The sequence below is a fragment of the Diceros bicornis genome, chromosome 3 (genome assembly GCF_020826845.1).
Source record: "Diceros bicornis minor isolate mBicDic1 chromosome 3, mDicBic1.mat.cur, whole genome shotgun sequence".
In the NCBI taxonomy this organism is placed as follows: Eukaryota; Metazoa; Chordata; class Mammalia; order Perissodactyla; family Rhinocerotidae; genus Diceros; species Diceros bicornis.
The window spans coordinates 63,548,279-63,567,488 of NC_080742.1; the positions used below are offsets into that span (position 1 = coordinate 63,548,279).

Sequence of the window (19,210 nt, forward strand, 5' to 3'; positions counted from 1 at the left end):
AAGATGTTAGTACTAGCACACCTGCCCCATAACAGGAGTACCAATAAACACAATACACAGCCTCAATAATTCTCTTCTGACCTTATAACTTGAAATGCTTTCTTTTATTACTGCAAGATATTTCATATAGACAGAAGAGTACATGAAACACACATATATGGTTTAAAGAATAATTACAAAGTGAACAATTCAAATGTCTTCTTCAGAAAAAGTGCTCAGGCAAAGTAATGTTCTGAAACTCTGGGTCACCATCCCCTTCCCTGAGTCTTGCTCTTGGTAGCAGAGCTTGGTATCAGCAAGTCATAGTATGAGTTACAGCACCCCTCACTGACCCTATTTCCTGCCCAGATCCGGTCTATGGGGTTAGGAACAAGCTCTGGTCTGCCATCCCTAGCCTGACTTGTGCTCCATACATCTAACTACCACTTCCTATTGGAACTGAAGTCTCATGCACACCCAGCCCAGACACACCGTCCAGCTATTTCCAGGCCTCCTCCCCAGGACCTGGAGCCTGCCCTAGTCTGATATGCTTCATCTATTCACAAAAATTCTGCCCCTATAGATATCTCTCTTCTACCCCCTTCCCCCAACTAATTGCCTGGCTCTTGAGCACTTCTGGCAGCTTCTTAGAATTCCTGCTTGCTGGGTTAATCTAGCTCCATTGGTAATCGTGAACTGACCACTTCTATGATTGACGATATGATGGCTGTGCTGTGTCCTTAGGGGGCATTGTGCATAGAAGACTTGGCTGCCTTCTCCTGGGCCAGTCATTGTGGCCAGTTCAGTGCCACCAAGTCTGCTTCACTTTACTTCTCCCCCAGCCTGGGGAGCCAAGACCTCAGCATCCGAGTCTGTTTAAGGTGTGACACCTTGATAGCTTCTTACAGCTAAACTCTATCACCCTCACTTATGTACAAAATACAATAATTAATATAAACATTACTCTGGACATAAAAGTTATTTCAAGATCTCCCACCAAGAATACCAGTGTGTGTGTGTGTGTGTGTGTTGGCGGGGAAAGCGGGTCAGGGGTGGGGAGAATTCTACTTATCAATTCAGTAAAGAAAAGCATGTAATCAATCACTCCTTGGTCTCTATGAACCCTTTGATATAGTATTTACCAGAAGTTCAAAACTGATTTTTTTTGTCCAGTAAGAGTCAAAGGAGATATGCTAGGTATGACATTAGAGTTGGAGGTTTTAATTTATTTCTGAAGAACTTAAGCAGCCCACAGAAATTGCACAGAAAGTCTCATAGCATATCTTTTATTGTTCTCTGAGGTTTTCAGCATGCATCCTTAACACATCATATAACACTGGACATTTTAAAAGCAATCCAAGCAACTACCATTTCCAAGGGTTTACTAAATGTCAGGGACTGCTAAGCACTGCACATGTATTTTCTTACTCTCATAATAACCCAATGAGGTCAGACATGGTAACCTGAGGAGTTTATGCGATTTTCTCAATGTCACAACATTAGTAAGCATCAGAGCCAGGATTTGAACCAAAGTTTGTGTTCACATCTACTATGCAACATAGTAGATGTGACCACAACTACTTTTCCACTGTTGTTTTAACCAAGTGTTGAGTTTTGCTAAAATAAATTTAAAATTTATTGATTTATAGATAACATATTGAATGGCAGTTATAGCTAAGAAAGATGAAAAAAAGTTCACTTTTCAACAAAAAGGTACGTTTGTGGGAGACACCCTGGGAGAGAGCTTACAGTGGTCTAAAGAGCTGAAATATTTCATATGGAATAAGCCTGTGAGCCTTACGGTGGGATAGCTAGTCCATGTTCTGAAGCCACGCAGGGAGCAAAAAGGATCATGTGACCTGATGTAGTGGGGAGGAGGGGCAGGTAGGAGCAGATGAGGCATGACACAGGAACTTGGGAACACAACAGGTGAGTTAGAGATCACTCGTTCATTCATTCGATGAGAGAGAAGAGATAGAAGAGACGTGGGGTTGAAGAGCAGTGGAGAATAGAAATGGGGTTCCAAAAGGTAGGCCTCTAGGGCAGGGGCAGGTGTCAGCAAGAGATTAAGCCAAAAAGGTTCTCTAGCCTCTTAAGAAGAAATGCACAGCTCACCAGCAGAAGCTGGGAGGGAGGAAGAATCAGCAGTAACTTCCTCGGGCATGCTGCAGCCAGGTGGGAGAAGGCTCTGCACTGTGAGTGCCACTCTGAACCAGGTTATGGGCCGGAGAAAACAAATGGGAATGAATAATCTCCTCCTTAGATGAAGGGCAAAGAGTCAATCAAGTCACAGAAATGAAGCTGGAAAAGTATGGCATGACACTGTCTGTGCTTTAGTTGGAAATACCAGTACAAAGAGTTGCGGCTGGTGGTTGAATGCATGCGAATCTGAGCAACGAAGGCTCAACGGCGTGAAACTGCCCCTTTGCATGAAACTACACTGCATGTAGTTGATGGATGCTTTTGTCACCACAGTAAAATTCAGTTAGACCCCTAAATTAGATGGGTGGTTAAATATGGATTACTTGCATTCTGGGGACCGCTTGCAAAACAACTGTTTTGAGTTTTGGCAAAGGGACAATTTTTTTCCCACCAAAACCAGTGCAAGCATGGAACAAGGCAATATGGATACGAGAATAATAAGACACTGTCCTCCCCGTTCTCTTGTGACAACACAGACCCAGCTCAAGTGTTACCAGGGTGATGGTAGATGTATGATGATAGTTAGATGAGGCAACAATTAACTGAGCCATTCTTTCTAGGAGAAACAAGACAACATGACCATAGCCTCGTGAGGCTGCTACTGGATTGTGGGAACAAAACAATGTCATTGTCATAGTAAAGGACAATTCTCTGTGTTTGCTTTGATAGGCTGGGATCTGTGCAAATCATCTTAAAATGGTGTGAAGTTAATTTATTACAAATTAGAGAGGAGGGAGATGAGAACCAGCCCTTTGCTTTACTACTCTTGAGACTGAAATCAGATCTGACAAGAGAGCTGTGCTCTCTCAGATTCTTAGAGAAGAATTAAAATGTAGGCTTTGTGGTAGGACTAGTAGTCTCAATCTTCTTTAAGATTATATGGCTTGGCACAGTCTATTTCTTTGCCCAGAATTAAAATCAGTTGGTGTAGGATTGAATGGTGCACCATGTCCTGGGCTACTTTGTTGACCACTGTCTTAGGCATGTGAAAGAGAACTTCAATGGTTGGTCATAAACAGTATCCCAGAAATGTGATATCTGAAATAATGCAAGCTATGTGGTTGAGAAATGAACATCTACAATTTATTCAGAAATAAACTGGTACAGAAATTCATAGTATATTAATCAAATTAAAGGGTCTACAATTTTCAGGAAGTAGAGAATTAAATTAAAAAATACAGTAAGTTAGACAACCCAGTTGGAACTATATACTACCAGTTAATGAAAACCAGATTTCAATAGTTGTGGCAGCAAAATACTATCTTTTAGGGACTCTTTCAATATGATTAGCCATCCTTAATGTCATTATTAAACATTTATTAAATTCCTACTATTTGCCAGTCCTTTAATTCGGTATTAAGAATGCAACAAGGAAACAAACACAGCTCCTGTCCTTGAGGGCATTACACATCTGACCTCTGCACTCATCTGTTGATATTGATTACAAAGCTGTGATAAAGACCACTGGATTCCAGCTCTGTCAGGGAAGGGAAGAAAGGCCTTATGGGAAAGGGACTATTTGACCTCAGTCATAAAGAATAAGAGGCTCCCCAAGCAGGCAAGGGAGGGAAAGGCATATTATGTGGAAAAAACAATATATGTAAAGGTATTGAGAAAATACAAGTACATGTATGACACTATGGAGACGTGGCAATTAAATGCAATGTGGGATAGTGGATTGGATCCTAGAACAAAAAAATGACATCGGTGGAAAAACTTTTGAAGTCCAAATAAGTTTTGTGTTGACAGTATTGTACCAAGGTTAATTTAGTTTCAATAAATGTGCTATGGTTATATAAGATGTTAACAGAAGGAGAAGCTGGGTGAAGGGTATATGGGAATTTTCTGTACTATTTTTGTAACTCTTCTGTAAGTCTAAAATATCTTAAAAAACAACTGTTAAAAAAGTACAGGTATATTCAGAAAACAGTATGTAGTTTTTAATACAGCTGGAGTATGAGATTTTTCAACACAAAAAAGCCTTGGGACTCCTCTAGACCTCTTAAATAAGAAAAACCCAAGCTGATTCTGATACTCGCCTCTAGTTTAAATTCCCTAGGTTAAAGTACTAGTAAGGAGATGAAACTGACCAGTCATGCAACCACCTACTTAGATATGGGGGGTGAGTGAGAAGTCAAGGGAAACTGCAGGCTTTTGTTCACAGCAGAAGTGGATGGAGGTGGACAAAAAACCCAGTTTTGGACATGCTGAGTTTGAGGTGTCTCCGGAGAATCCAACTGAAGGGCTTCAGTAGGCCTGTAAAAGCTCTGGGCTAGAAATCCAGATGGGGCCGTCAACAGCACAGACATGGTAAGTTAACCCATGGAGGTGGATAAGACGGTTCTAGAGTGTAGCAGACATAGATGGCGGCCAAGGATTAAATCTACGATAACACAAATGTTTAAGGTGTGGATAAAGAGTGAAGAGTCCTCAAAGGAGAAGAAGGATGAAACTCAGGAGAACATTGTCAGAGAGATTAAGGAACGTGGGATTTTCAAGAAGAAGGGTAATCAACAGCATTACAGGCTACAGGGAAGTCAAGCAAGGAAAGATTTTGAAAGCATACAGTGGCTTTAACCCCTAGGTGTGTGACCTTGAGGGAGAAACATCATTTGAGCTGTGGGGACAGAAGCAGCCCAAGGAACAAATGCAATGTGAGGAAGTAGAGACAGTGAATGAAGACTGACTTTTCCTGCAGGCTGGCTGTAATGGGAAGGGAAGAGGGAGGGTGGCTGCTATTACAAATTTTTGTTTGTTTTTAAAGAAAAAGGCTTGAGCATGTTTATACTCTGAGAGAATACTGCTAGAAAAGAGGAAACAGTTATAGTTGCAGGAGCAAGAGGAGACACTGGATGAAGCAGGGTCCCAGGGGAGTCAGGAGGGAGGAAGATCCTGAGGGAAGCAGGTGGAAGAATTAGCCTTGGAGAGAAGGAGTCTTTCCCCATCCTCTGAGACAGGATGCAGGAAGGAAGGCAAGGATGCAGATAAGTTTGCAGGTGGCAAAGGAGAGAGCATAGGAAGTTAAGGAAGTTCCTGTCTGATGGCTTCTGTTTTCTCTGTTAAGTAGACAGGAAGTGGTGGGGTAGGCAGAATGGTGAAATCTGGTAAATAACTCCTGTGGGGACTGAGAGAGAGAACTGATTAGCTAGCCTGCAGTGTTAATGGTCCTGCATCTATACCCATCAGGCTGATGCTAACCAATAACAACTGTATGATTTCCTCTAGTAAAGCTCTACTGCATAGGGCGGGACATAGGAGGGAGCAACGTTGACAGACTGATTCAGGGCTGGTTTCTTCTTCTCACGCAGGCACAGCAGAACTAAGGATCAAGGGATACCCTGGATAAGAAAAGGAAGAAAGTGAAGTCAAGCGGGGTCTATTGAAAACAGGTAGAGTCAGAAAATTGGAAGGTTGAAAGGTTATGCTCTGGATATTGGGAATTTAAGATTTTTGATTAGAAGTGGTTCTGGATGATTTCATCCATCCATGCATCCATCCACCCATTCATCTATTCAGTGTTTATTTAGCACCCACATGGGAGATCCTGCTGGCTGGATGAAGCAAGGCCCAGGGAGAGGCCATAGTGAAGCAGAACACAAATAAAGGTCACTGGAGATGTAGTGTCTAAGAAACAAGGGGCTAGGGCACTGGACAGGTCAACCAGAAGAAGAAGACAACTTTGAACTAGGGGCTAGGCTGACTATGGGAAAGTAAACAGCTGCCCACCACCCTATCCCTCTGCTCTGCCTTGCTGGCCAGCAATATACATATTGGTGGAAGATAGTAACTAGGACAGGTAGAAAGTTACAGTACTGTATGGAATGAGCCTTACGAAGGGTAGGGAAGCTCTTTACAAGAGAGAGGAAAACAAGTGTCTTTGGCACTGGGGCATTTAGAGGCATCTGACCTCCAGATACTAGACACAAGGCCTCAGAAGATAAGCTCTCTTTACTCCAGAAGCTACACAGGAAGCTCTCAGAGCAGAGGAGAGCTAGGTTTCAGGTAAGGCAGAGCATTTTAGGAAGATTGAAAATATAGTGGCATTAATTAGTTAGAATAAAGGGGCTTTCTGGACATCACATTAATAGCCTTCAGTGCTCAAACCAAGTCCACCTATTAAGTTATCTTAGTCTTTGCTGTTGTTGTTGTTGTTCAGCTTGGCATACTGCTATGCTCAAGTTAGCAGGTCAGTTACCTTTAATTTTTTTTTAATTTGGCAGGTATTCATTTTTTAATTTCTCTCACAGTGTGAAATGAAACAAGGGTTACGTGACCAATTCTCCTATGTCCAAGCCCAGGGTGGAGAGAGATGTCTCTGGCTTCTCTAAGATCTATTGATCCTGGTTACAGGGGAAGTTTCTTTCAGAATAGTTGAGGAGGAAGTAGAGCTCTTTGGACAGCAAGATAGGTGCCAAACCCATCAGTCTATCTTAATTTTTCAAACTCCTCTCATATTTTCATTTTACTTATAAATGCAAACATAGTATAGGAAAGGATAAGTGGAGAGCAATAGCTTTCAACTGAATCTAAAAAATCCATCTCAAAGACAGTGGCTGTGCTGGAGTTCTATGGACCAGGTACAGAATTGAGATATAGCATAAGAAACTGAAAACTTGTAGGAAAAAAATATGAGCCACAAAGGGTTTATGGACAAACCTTTAGTTAGCAAAGGTGAAATAAACAAACTTGCAACAGACTCTTGCAGTCTAAAGCCATCACATTAAATTAATCCCCCTCCAACCAGGAAACAGGATCATCCTCTATTTGGCTGATTTCTCAGCTGGCCCTTCTCCTGCTCAGACGCATTGGATCAGAAAGCCAATAAGCCCCACTCTAAGAAATCAGATTGTCTGCTAAACAAAACCACAGTCTGGCTGAGTTGAGTCGTTTTAGCCATGTAGTGTTAATCAACGATGATGAATTTGCAAAACCCTAATTTCTCAAAGGTAGATTGTATTATTATTATTATTATTGTTTGTTTGCTTGTTTATTTGTTTATTTTACTTTACATACATACATGCTGGACCTGAAGGTGTTTTAGAATGTATTTCCAAGGACTAAAAATCCTTCACTGGAATAAGTCACAATGGGAAGTTGAGCACACAGCTATTATCCTTTTTGGATTCTCACATCATTCTCCTTAAGAGACTTGACTTTTGGAAATGAATTCCCTTATGCTCATTATTTCTGTCTCTTTTCTTAATTTGCTTTCCAGCAGGTAGCTGGAGGGGGGGTAGCCAAAAATATTCCTACAAAGTTAAGGAAAACAACAATCCTACCAGAATGCAGGGAAATAAGACTAAATCCTGTTACTAGCAAATTAGTAATTCCAAAGGGAGGTTTTGGACTTAGCCTTCAGCCACCTGGAGATATTATTAATGTTCTGAGACCTGTAAACAGGACTTTGGAAGCACAAAATCTCTAATGCTGACTAATCAAGTTATTTCACTTACCTTTCTAGAACTATAACATTCAGAATTTTGTAGATTTCAGAGTTTACCTTCACTGGAAACCACTCCAAATATGTAACCAATCATGCAAAGTTGAAAACGACCATGAAAAGGGTCTTTGCCCTTTAGAGTTCTTTAGCTCCTGACCTAAAAGATGAGACCAGGTCCTTGCCAGACTATTGACTGTTAACACTTCTGTGCGAACAATTTCCTTAAAATACACGCAGAAGTGGAGTCCAGCCATCATCCAAAGGGAAACTATCTCTCTCACAAATTTTAGGCTCAAATTCGGCTATTAAGCAGTCTTCAGCACAGCAGCTTTCTTCTTATCTTACTGCAGGACTGAGTCTTTTAAACTAATAACTTACAAGAGGAGCAAGTAGGTTTTAACTCTAAATACCCTATTAGGAGCCACAGTTACTCTCTGTATCACATCCACAAGAAAGAGTTAAAGACACTTTTTTTTTTTTTTTTGGTGAGGAAGATAAGCCCTGAGCTAACATCTGATGCCAATCCTCCTCTTTTTGCTGAGGAAGATTTGCCCTGGGCTAACATCTGTGCCCATCTTCCTCTACGTTATACAGGACGCCGCCACAGCATGGCTTGACAAGCAGTACATCAGTGTGCGCCCGGAATCCGAACCTGCGAACCCCTGGCCGCCGCAGCGGAGTGCGCACACTTAACCGCTACGCCAACAGGCTGGCCCCTAAAGACACTTTTTTGAGAGCATTTTTTTTTTCCACCTCTCATCAACCTTTGATTTTATAGACAGTAGCTGTCAATGAATGATACAGAATATGGCTTAAAAAGATCTAAGGCAATTAACGTTTCTCCAAAACCTTACCATAAGCATTATTGTCAAGATTATATGACAGAAGAATGGTCGTTAGTTAGATGAAACTCCAGAATTAAATGGTATAAAACAAAGCTAAGTCTAACTTTCTGTTTCTTCCCCTTTTGTTTTTTTTGGTGAGAAAGATTCATCCTGAGCTAACAATCGTTGGCAGTCTTCCTCATTTCTTGCTTGAGGAAGATTCACCCTGAGCTAACATCTGTGCCAATCTTCCTCTGCTTTGCATGTGGGATGTCTCCACAAAATGGCAGATGAACAGAGTAGGTCCGCGCCTGGGATCTGAACCAACGAACCCCAGGCCACTGAAGTGGAGCGCATAGAAATTTAACCACTCAGCCACAGGACCGGCCCCTGTTTCTTCCCATTTTTATTTTTTCAAAATGAAAAAAGATTTTAATGTTATAATATGACATGTATCCCCTAATGAAAACTAAGCAATGTAAAAATAAAGTCAGTGTTACTATTTTAGGACATCCTTCCAAGCATCTCTCTATGTAAATACATACATATGAACATGCAGTTAATCTTACAAAAATGGTATTATACCAACTATATATTTCTATAAAGTGTGGTTTATCAATATACCATAGACATTTTCTATGCACATAAAAATTTCCACTAAACATTATTTCAATATAGTCATGCACAGGGGCAAACTCAAGATGGCGGTGTAAGCAGACTCTGGACTCACCTCCTCCCCTGGACACAGCCAATTTACAACTACTCGTGGAAAAATCACCCCCAAGACAGAACTGAAAACTGGATAAGAGGAACTCCTGCAACAACGGACAATCCTAACTGGGGTAGAAGAGGCAGAGACTCCCTTCTGGAGAGGAAAAACGCCGCCTTCACAAGCCGCCAGCTTCACGGCCGCCCGGGAGCAGCTCACAGGTACGCAGCCTCCCTGGAGACGCGGGGCCCTGAGCCGGGGACCGCCCCCGCTGTGGGCATTTTGTGGACCCAGCACAATCGAGACCAGTGGCATAATATCTGACTTTGCCTGCTACTAAAACATTGGGGAGTACCCCCAGAAAACCCGGTTCACAAAGAAACTGAAACCGGCTCTTAAAGGGCCCACGCGCAAACTCACCCGTTTCAGAAAGCATCCTAAAATCACCAGAAAGAAAGGTGCACAGTGCTGGGGTGAAAAGAGACTCACCTAATAGGCCCTGAGTGCATCTCGGTTAGAGGTGAGACCTCTCCAGGGACTGGGACATTGGCGGCGGCCATTGTTGTGGCCTGGTGTGGGCGTGCTGACACAGACGCCATTGGAGTTCTCCCTGAGGCCTGCTAGCCCAGGGTCTGCCCCACCCGCTAGAGCACCGATTTAATCCAGCTCAGCCAGGGTAGGCAGCCCACCCTAGACACTGGCCTCACCCAACAACAAGCCCTCAGGCAACTTGTGGGCCTGCATAGATTGGTGACTGGATTCTCTGCAGCCTGGCAACTGAGCCGACTTGAGCGGGGCAGGGTGTGCACAAGGAGCGGGTGGAGAGTGTGGGGTGGTGGCGGAGTGTGTGGGGTTCCCGCCGTGGAGAGACTGGGTCCGCTTCGGGAGGTCGGGGCGTGCACACGGGGCAGGACTGTGTTGAGTGTGTATGGACCTGTGGGCGGCAGGGCTTGTCAGCTGCAGAAGACTTGTGTTTCTCAAAGACCCACATAGCGGATTTGCCCCAGCTTCCAAAGCCTGAAACAATTGGGTGCTCCTGTGCCTGAGGCCAGCCCCACCCAGCTGCAATCCTCAGAGAGCTGACAAGAGACCTAATAGGCTAGAAGCTTACAGCAATTGTAAGGCCCTGAGCCTAACAACCTGCCACGCTGGGGGCCTACTCACTTAAAAGAAATACTGTAACACAAATGTGGTATTAGAACTTGCAGCCAACTGTGCTGGGGCTCCCCACACCTGATAAAGAGACTGAAGGGGCCACAACAACTACAAGCAGCTGAGCATTACAACAGCTGGCCAGGAGCATAACTCGGACTCCCTGGGCGCCTACAGGGAGAGCAAACAGGCCACAACAGCAGGACACACATAGCCCACATAGGGGTCACCCCTGGAACATTGAGAACTGAGGGAAGCACACTGGAAGCCTCCTAAGGCATCACTTACATAAGGTCAACTATTCAAGAGCAGGAGACATAGCTGACCTACCTAATACGTAGACACAAGCACAGGGAAAGAGGCAAAATGAGGAGGCAAAAGAATACATTCCAAGTAAGGGAACAGGACAAAACCCCAGAAAAGGAACTAAGTGAAACAGAAATGAGCAACCTACCCGATAGAGAGTTCAAACAAAGAGTGTTAAGGATGCTCACTGATCTGGGGAGAAGAACAGATGAACTCAGTGAGAATGTCAACAAAGAAATGGAAGATATAAAAAAGAACCAATCAGAAATGAAGAATACAATACTGGAAATGAAAAACTCATTAGAGGGAATCAAAAGCAGAGTAGAGGATCAGAAGAACGGATCTGTGAGCTGGATGAAAGACTAGAAGAAATTACCCAAGCTGAACAGGTAAAAGAGAAAAGAATTAAAAAGAGTGAGGACAGTCTAAGGAACCTCTGGCACAACATCAAGCCCACTAACATCTGTGTTATAGGTGTTCCGGAAGGAGTAGAGTGAGACAAGGGGGCAGAGATTCTATTTCAAGAAATAATAGATGAAAACTTCCCTAACCTAAGGAAGGAAACAGACATCCAGGTACAGGAAGCACAGAGAGCCCCAAACAAGATAAACCCAAAGAGGCCCACACCAAGACACATCATAATCAAAATGTCCAGAATTAAAGATAAAGACAGAATCCTAAAAGCCGCAAGAGAATGTCAAGTTACATACAAAGGAAACCCCATAAGGCTATGAGCTGACTTCTCAGCAGAAACCTTACAGGCTAGAAGAGAATGGCACGATATATTTAAAGTGCTAAAAGGAAAAAACTTACAGCCAAGAATACTCTGCCCAGCAAGGTTATCATTCAAAATGGAAGGAGAGATCAAAAATTTCCCAGACAAGCAAAAATTAAAGGAGTTTGTGACCAAGAAACCAATGCTACAAGAAATGTTAAAGGGACTGATTTAAGGGGAAAAGAGAAGACCACAAATAGGAAAAATTATCTATTTCCATGATAAGAACGTAACGGATACAAATACACAAAAAAGAGGTTAGATATGATATCAAAAACATGAGGGAGGAGGGGAGTTAAAGAGTACAGCTTTCAGACAGAGGTCAAACTAAAGTGACCATCAATTCTGTATAGAAGAAAGGAACAGAGAAGGACTACTAAAACACTGAGAAAAAAAAAAAGTTAAAAAATGGCAGTAAGTACATACTTATCAATAGCTACTTTAAACGTCAATGGACTAAATGCTCCAATTAAAAGGCATAGGGTGGCTGATTGGATTAAAAAACAAGACCCATATATATGCTGCATACAAGAGACACACTTCAGACCTAAAGACACTCACAAACTGAAAGTGAAGGGATGGAAAAAGATACTCCACGCAAATGGCAATGAAAAGAAAGCTGGGGTAGCAGTACTCATATCAGACAAAATAGACTTTAAAACAAAAACGGTGAAAAGAGACAAAGACGGGCATTACATAATGATCAAGGGAACAATCCAACAAGAGGATATAACACTTGTAAATATCTACGCACCCAATGTAGGTGCACCTAAATATATAAAGCAATTATTAACAGACATAAAAACAGAAATAGACAGTAACACAATAATAGTAGGGGACTTGAACACTCCACTTACACCAACAGATAGATCACCCAAACAGAAGATCAATAAGGAAACATTGGCCTTAAATGACACACTAGAACAGATGGACCTAGTGGATATATACAGAGCATTCCATCCAAAAACCGAAGAATACACGTTCTTTTCAAATGCACATGGAACATTCTCCAGGATTGATCACATATTAGGCCACAAAACAAGTCTCAATAAATTGAAGAAGATTGAAATAATACCAAGCATCTTTTCTGACCACAACGGTATGAAAGTGGAAATCAACTATAGGAAGAAAATCAGAAAAGCCACAAATATGTGGAGATTAAACAAAATGCTACTGCACAACGACTGGGTTAACGAAGAAATCAAAGAAGAAATCAAAAAATACCTGGAGACAAATGAAAATGAAAATATGACCTGCCAGAACTTATGGGATACAGCAAAAGTGGTTCTAAGAGGGAAGTTTATAGCAATACAGGCCTATCTCAACAAACAAGAAAAATCTCAAATAAACAATCTAACAATGCACCTAAAGGAACTCGAAAAAGAAGAACAAACAAAGCCCAAAATCAGTAGAAGAAGGGAAATAATAAAAATCAGAGCAGAAATAAATGAAATAGAGACCAAAAAAACAATAGAAAAAATTAATAAAACCAAGAGCTGGTTGTTTGAAAAGATCAACAAAATTGACAAACCTTTAGCTAGACTCACCAACAAAAAAAGAGAGAAGGCACAAATAAGTAAAATCAGAAATGAAAGAGGAGAGGTTACAACAGACACCTCAGAAATACAAAAGATTATAAGAGAATACTATGAAAAGCTATATGCCAACCAATTCGACAATCTGGAAGAAATGGATAAATTCTTAGAATCATACAACCTTCCAAAACTCGATCAAGAAGAAGTAGAGAATTTGAATAGACCAATCACCAGTAAGGAGATCGAAACAGTAATCACAAACCTCCCCAAAAATAAAAGTCCAGGACCAGACGGCTTCCCTGGTGAATTCTACCAAACATTCAAAGAAGACTTAATACCTATCCTTCTCAAACTCTTCCAAAGAATTGAGGAGGGGGGGAAGCTCCCTAACTCATTCTATGAAGCTGACATTACCCTGATACCAAAACCAGACAAGGACAACAGAAAAAAAAAGAAAATTACAGTCCAATATCACTGATGAACATCGATGCAAAAATCCTCAACAAAATACTAGCAAATCGCATACAACAATACATTAAAAAGATTATACACCATGATCAAGTGGGATTTATTCCAGGTATGCAGGGATGGTTCAACATTCGCAAATCAATCAACGTAATACACCACATTAATAAAATGAAGAATAAAAATCACATGATCATCTCAATAGATGCAGAGAAAGCATTTGACAAGATACAGCATCCATTTATGATAAAAACTCTGAATAAAATGGGGATAGAAGGAAAGTACCTCAACATAATAAAGACCATATATGACAAACCCACAGCTAATATCATCCTCAATGGTGAAAAACTGAAAGCTATCCCTCTAAGAACAGGAACCAGACAAGGATGCCCACTGTCACCACTCCTATTTAACATAGTACTGGAAGTCCTAGCCTGAGCAATCAGGCAAGAGAAAGAAATAAAAGGGATCCAAATTGGAAAGGAAGAAGTGAAACTGTCACTATTTGCAGATGACATGATTTTATATATAGAAAACCCTAAAGAATCCACCAGAAAACTTTTAGAAGTAATAAACGAATATGGTAAAGTTGCAGGATACAAAATCAACATACAAAAATCAGTTGCGTTTCTGTACACTAACAACAAAGTAGCAGAAAGAGAAATTAAGAATACAATCCCATTTACAATTGAAACAAAAAGAATAAAATACCTAGGAATAAACTTAACCAAAGAGGTGAAAGATCTGTACACCAAAAACTATAAAACATTTCTGAAAGAAACTGAAGAAGACACAAAGAAATGGAAAGATATTCCGTGCTCTTGGATTGGAAGAACTAACATAGTTAAGATGTCCATACTTCCTAAAGCAATCTATAGATTCAATGCAATCCCTATCAAAGTTCCAACAACATTTTTCACAGAAATAGAACAAAGAATCCTAAAATTTATATGGAACAACAAAAGACCCCAAATAGCTAAAGGAATCCTGAGAAAAAAGAACAAAGCTGAAGGTATCACACTCCCTGATTTCAAAATATACTACAAAGCTATAGTAACCAAAACAGCATGGTACTGGCACAAAAACAGACACACAGATCAATGGAATAGAATCGAAAGCTCAGAAATAAACCCACACATCTATGGCCAGCTAATCTTTGACAAAGGAGCCAAGAACATACAATGGGGAAAAGAAAGTCTCTTCAACAAATGGTGTTGGGAAAACTGGATAGCCATATGCAAAAAAATGAAAGTAGACCCTTACCTTACACCACACAAAAAAATTAACTCCAAATGGATTAAAGACTTGAATGTAAGACCTGAAACTATGAAACTTCTAGAAGAAAACATAGGCAGTATGCTCTTCGACATCGGCCTTAGCAACATCTTTTCAAGCACCGTGTCTGACGAGGCAAGAGAAACAATAGAAAAAATAAACAAATGGGACTACATCAAACTAAAAAGCTTCTGTACAGCAAAGGAAACCATCAACAAAACGAAAAGACAACCTAACAATTGGGAGAAGATATTTGCAAACCATACATCTGATAAGGGCTTAATCTCCAAAATATATAAAGAACTCATGCATCTCAACAACAAAAAAAACTAACAACCCAATTAAAAAATGGGCAAAAGACCTGAAGAGACATTTCTCCAAAGAAGATATACAGATGGCCAACAGGCACATGAAAAGATGTTCAAAATCACTAACTATCAGGGAAATGCAAATCAAAACTACAATGAGATATCACCTCGCGCCCGTCAGAATGGCTATAATTAACAAGACAGGAAACAACATGTGTTGGAGAGGATGTGGAGAGAAAGGAACTCTCATACACTGCTGGTGGGAGTGCAAACTGGTGCAGCCACTATGGAAAACTGTATGGAGATTCCTCAAAAAATCAAGGATAGAACTACCATATGATCCAGCTATTTCACTGCTGGGTATTTATTCAAAGAACTTGAAAACACCTATTTGTAAAGGTACATGCACCCATGTGTTCATCGCAGCGTTATTCACAATAGCCAAGACTTGGAAGCAACCTAAGTGCCCATCAAGGGACGAATGGATAAAGAAGATGTGGTATATATACACAATGGAATACTACTCAGCCATAAGAAACGATGAAATCCAGCCATTTGTGACAACATGGATGGACATTGAGGGTATAATGCAAAGTGAAATAAGTCAGAGGGAGAAGGTCAAATACCGTATGATTTCCTTCATTAAGTAGTAGATAATAAGAATAAACAAACACATAGAGACAGAGATTGGATTGGTGCTTACCAGAGGGGAAGGGGGGAGGGAGGAGAGTGAAAGGGATAATTCGGTACATGTGTGTGGTGATGGGTCGTAATTAGTATTTTGGTGGTGCACATGATGTAATCTATGCAGAAATACAAGTATAATGATGTACACCTGAAATTTATACAATGTTATAAACCAATGTTACTGCAATAAACAAAAATTAAACAGACAATATAGTCATGCACCCCTTAACGACGAGGATACGTTCTGATAAATGTGTGGTTGGGCAATTTCCTCATTGTGTGAACATTATAGAGTGTACTTAGACAAACCTAGATGGTATAGCCTACTACACATCTAGGCTATATGCTACTCATCTTATGGGAACATCATCGTATATACAGTCCATCATTGATGGAAACGTTATTATGTAGTGCATGACTAAATAATGTAGTATTTCATTCATTGTATGGATATAACTAATTTATTTAACCACATCTATGTTATTGGTAATTTAGATTACTTTCAAGTTTTTCATATTTTAAGGAATCTACAACGATCATCCTTAGATCATCGTTTCTCACGTTGTCTGATTATCTTCTCCCAAGAAATACCAAGACATGGGATGGCTGAGTCAAAGGATATACACATTTAAAATTATCTATGTGTTGCCAACCTGCCCTCCAGAAAGATAAAACCATTCACATTTCCTCTATGAATGCAAGACAGTGTTCATTTTCCCCTTAATCTTACTCTCTAAATTTTGGGTTTTAAAAAATCTTTACAAATGTAATAGGCCAAAAGGTTTCTCATTCTTTAACACACATTTCCTTGATTCATATATTTATTTTATATATTTGCATTTATTATTTCTGAATAGCTTGTTTGTAGCATTTATCAATTTTTCTTTTTCTTACTGATTTGAGATAAATTGTAGTAAATTGGGAATAGTCGCCCTTTGTAAGCTGTGTTGCAACTGTTTCAGTTTGTCACGTGTCTTTCATTCTTGATTATGATGGTTTTATCAATAAAGAAGTTTTGAATTTTATGTAGCCAAACTTACAAATTTTCTTTCTACTTAATTTCTAACATCTGAGCCATCCTTAGAAAGGCCCTCTTTCTGAATATTATAAAAATGTTCACTCATATTTTTCAGGCTCTAACAGTTCTATTTTTTACATTTAATCTGGAATTTGTTTTGGTATAAGAAGCAAGGTAGGGATCTAGCTCTTCTTTTCCCCCAACACGCATCGTGGTCATCTCAATACCACTTATTAAATAGGCTATATTTTTTACCCAATGATTCAAATTCCACTCCTCCCATTTTTTCTTTCGTTTTTTCTTTCTATTTTTTTAAAATAATAAATTCAAGGCTACAATTATCAGCAGGCTGTGTGCCTTCCTGCCATGGCAGAGGAAGAATAAGCATTATGCTCACAATATTTTGTAGTCATAAACTGCAAGTGGCCTTAAGCTAAAACTGAACTTCTTGGCTCAGGACTATGAAAAAGAAAACTATGGCATCAATTAGACTAAGAACAAAAATTGTTATACTTGGTAAGTATTCTACACCTCTTTAAATATGCAACTCTGAATAAACCTAATCATAAGACAACTCAGCTGCTTAGGGTTTTTCTGTGGAGCTAATGCTTCCTGACGGGTTTATACAATATAAGTCTGCCCAAAATTAGACAACCTACAGACACCATCCTGAGCCTCTTTCGTGGTTGAGAAAGATCATTAAGAACACCTGCCCTTTAAATTGTTCAAGCTCAAATAAATTTTCCTATGCTTTATGGATTTGAATTCTGGTTACTTAGTAGAAATTTGTGCAAGGGTTTGAGCGGATTCAAAGCTCTGATTCAAAGTTCTGCCTTTGAGAAAAGTTTTGGCCCTGCTAACAGGCACCCTGATAGGCCTCTGTAATGGAGTAGAACGGTTCTCTGTCTGGAAATCAACACCAGCTGGCCTCCTAAATGCTCACTTGGAGAAGCAAGCTCTGCTACCTGTCCTCCTGGCATTTTAAGCATATGGATGTCTCTAATCAGCAACTGAGAATCTTGGTATTATTTGCACTCATTTAGAAGAGTCAACCCAGACTTGACTGAAAACTTAGCATCTGCCCCAAAACACCCTCTGACCCACAGGTGAGAGCACCTACACATGATATGAAATATAGTAGGGATTCATTCTTGTAATTATTACTAGGGAGCCCAGTTTTAATTATCTTAGTCCTGCCTTTTCTGAGACAGGATTTAATGTTACACAGAAGCAATATCATAAACATCCATACGAAGTACCATTTATGTCTTTTGGAAAATTGTAGCTGAAGACATTGCCTGTCATATTACATATCTCGCATAAGGGAGACTCAGACCTATGAGATACATAGATCATCCCAGGTGTCTAGTACATTTAGCTCCTCTGTTTGCTTTACTGGTTACTCTGATTTAAAATATTTTTTATTTGTATTTAACACTGTAAGCTCCTTTAAGTCACTTTTTAAAGTAGAGAGAATGTGGGTGTCAGAAATGGAGGGACTTGAACTGTTTTGTTTGCCTTATATTTCCAGTACCTAGAACAGTGCGCTTGCAGTTTGTGGTCAATAAATTTGTTGAACAAATAACTAGAGAATGAATGCTTGAAAAAATATAGGAGTCGGCCCCGTGGCGTAGAGATTAAGTGCGCGCGCTCCGCTGCTGGCGGCCCGGGTTCGGATCCCAGGAGCGCACCAACGCACTGCTTGTCAGGCCATGCTGTGGCGGCGTCCCACATAAAGTGGAGGAAAATCGGCATGGATGTTAGCTCAGGGCCAGTATTCCTCAACAAAAAGAGGAGGATTGTCATGGATGTCAGCTGAGGGCTGATCTTCCTCACACACATATACACACACAAAAGAAATATACACATACATATACACGCATACACAAACAGAAAAGGTGTGTTGTGCATTGATACTCACTTTATCAGAAATAATCCAAAGGTAAAGAAAGTTTTTGCATCTAATCTCCTTCATTTTTCAATAAATCCTCATTGCACATCTACCACATTCCAGAAGCCCTCTGACACAGCTGTTACTCTCGAGGAAATTCATAAATCTACTGGGGTAAGCCGAGGGATCTTCACATAATTATGGAGCAACGTAATAAGTACAATGGTGAGAGATGTGTGCAGATATCCAGGAAACTCAGGGGACGGCATTTGGCCAGCTGGGAATATAGGGAGTAGGGGCTGGGGAGTGGGGACTGTTATTCTGAAAAAGATTATGGCCAAGGTGAGCCTCTGAGGATGAGTAGGAGTTAGCAGGATGGGGGGTGTGAGTGGGGGTGGGGAAGGCATGACTCCAGGAGTGCCAAGGGCAGAGAAAGGAGCAGAGGAAACCAGCAGGCAGTGGGTAAGGAACTAGAAGGAGCTGGATGTGGCTGTGGCACCAAGTAAACGCCAGGAAGTGGGAGGTGAAGCAGTAGGGAGTCAGAAGCCTGGCACACCCTGAGAAACCTGCAATTTATCCTCTCAGCAGGGGGGAGCTTTTCAGTGGGTATAAGTTGGTAAGTGGCCTGGTTAGATTTGCACTTT

The 19,210-nt window shown here is 40.7% G+C and overlaps 1 protein-coding gene across 6 annotated transcripts in view; it reads right to left on the reverse strand.

The window, feature by feature from the left end:
* Nucleotides 1–19,210, reverse strand: part of DOCK4 (dedicator of cytokinesis 4) — a 435,612-nt gene that overhangs the window by 142,313 nt on the left and 274,089 nt on the right. The window lies entirely within an intron of this gene.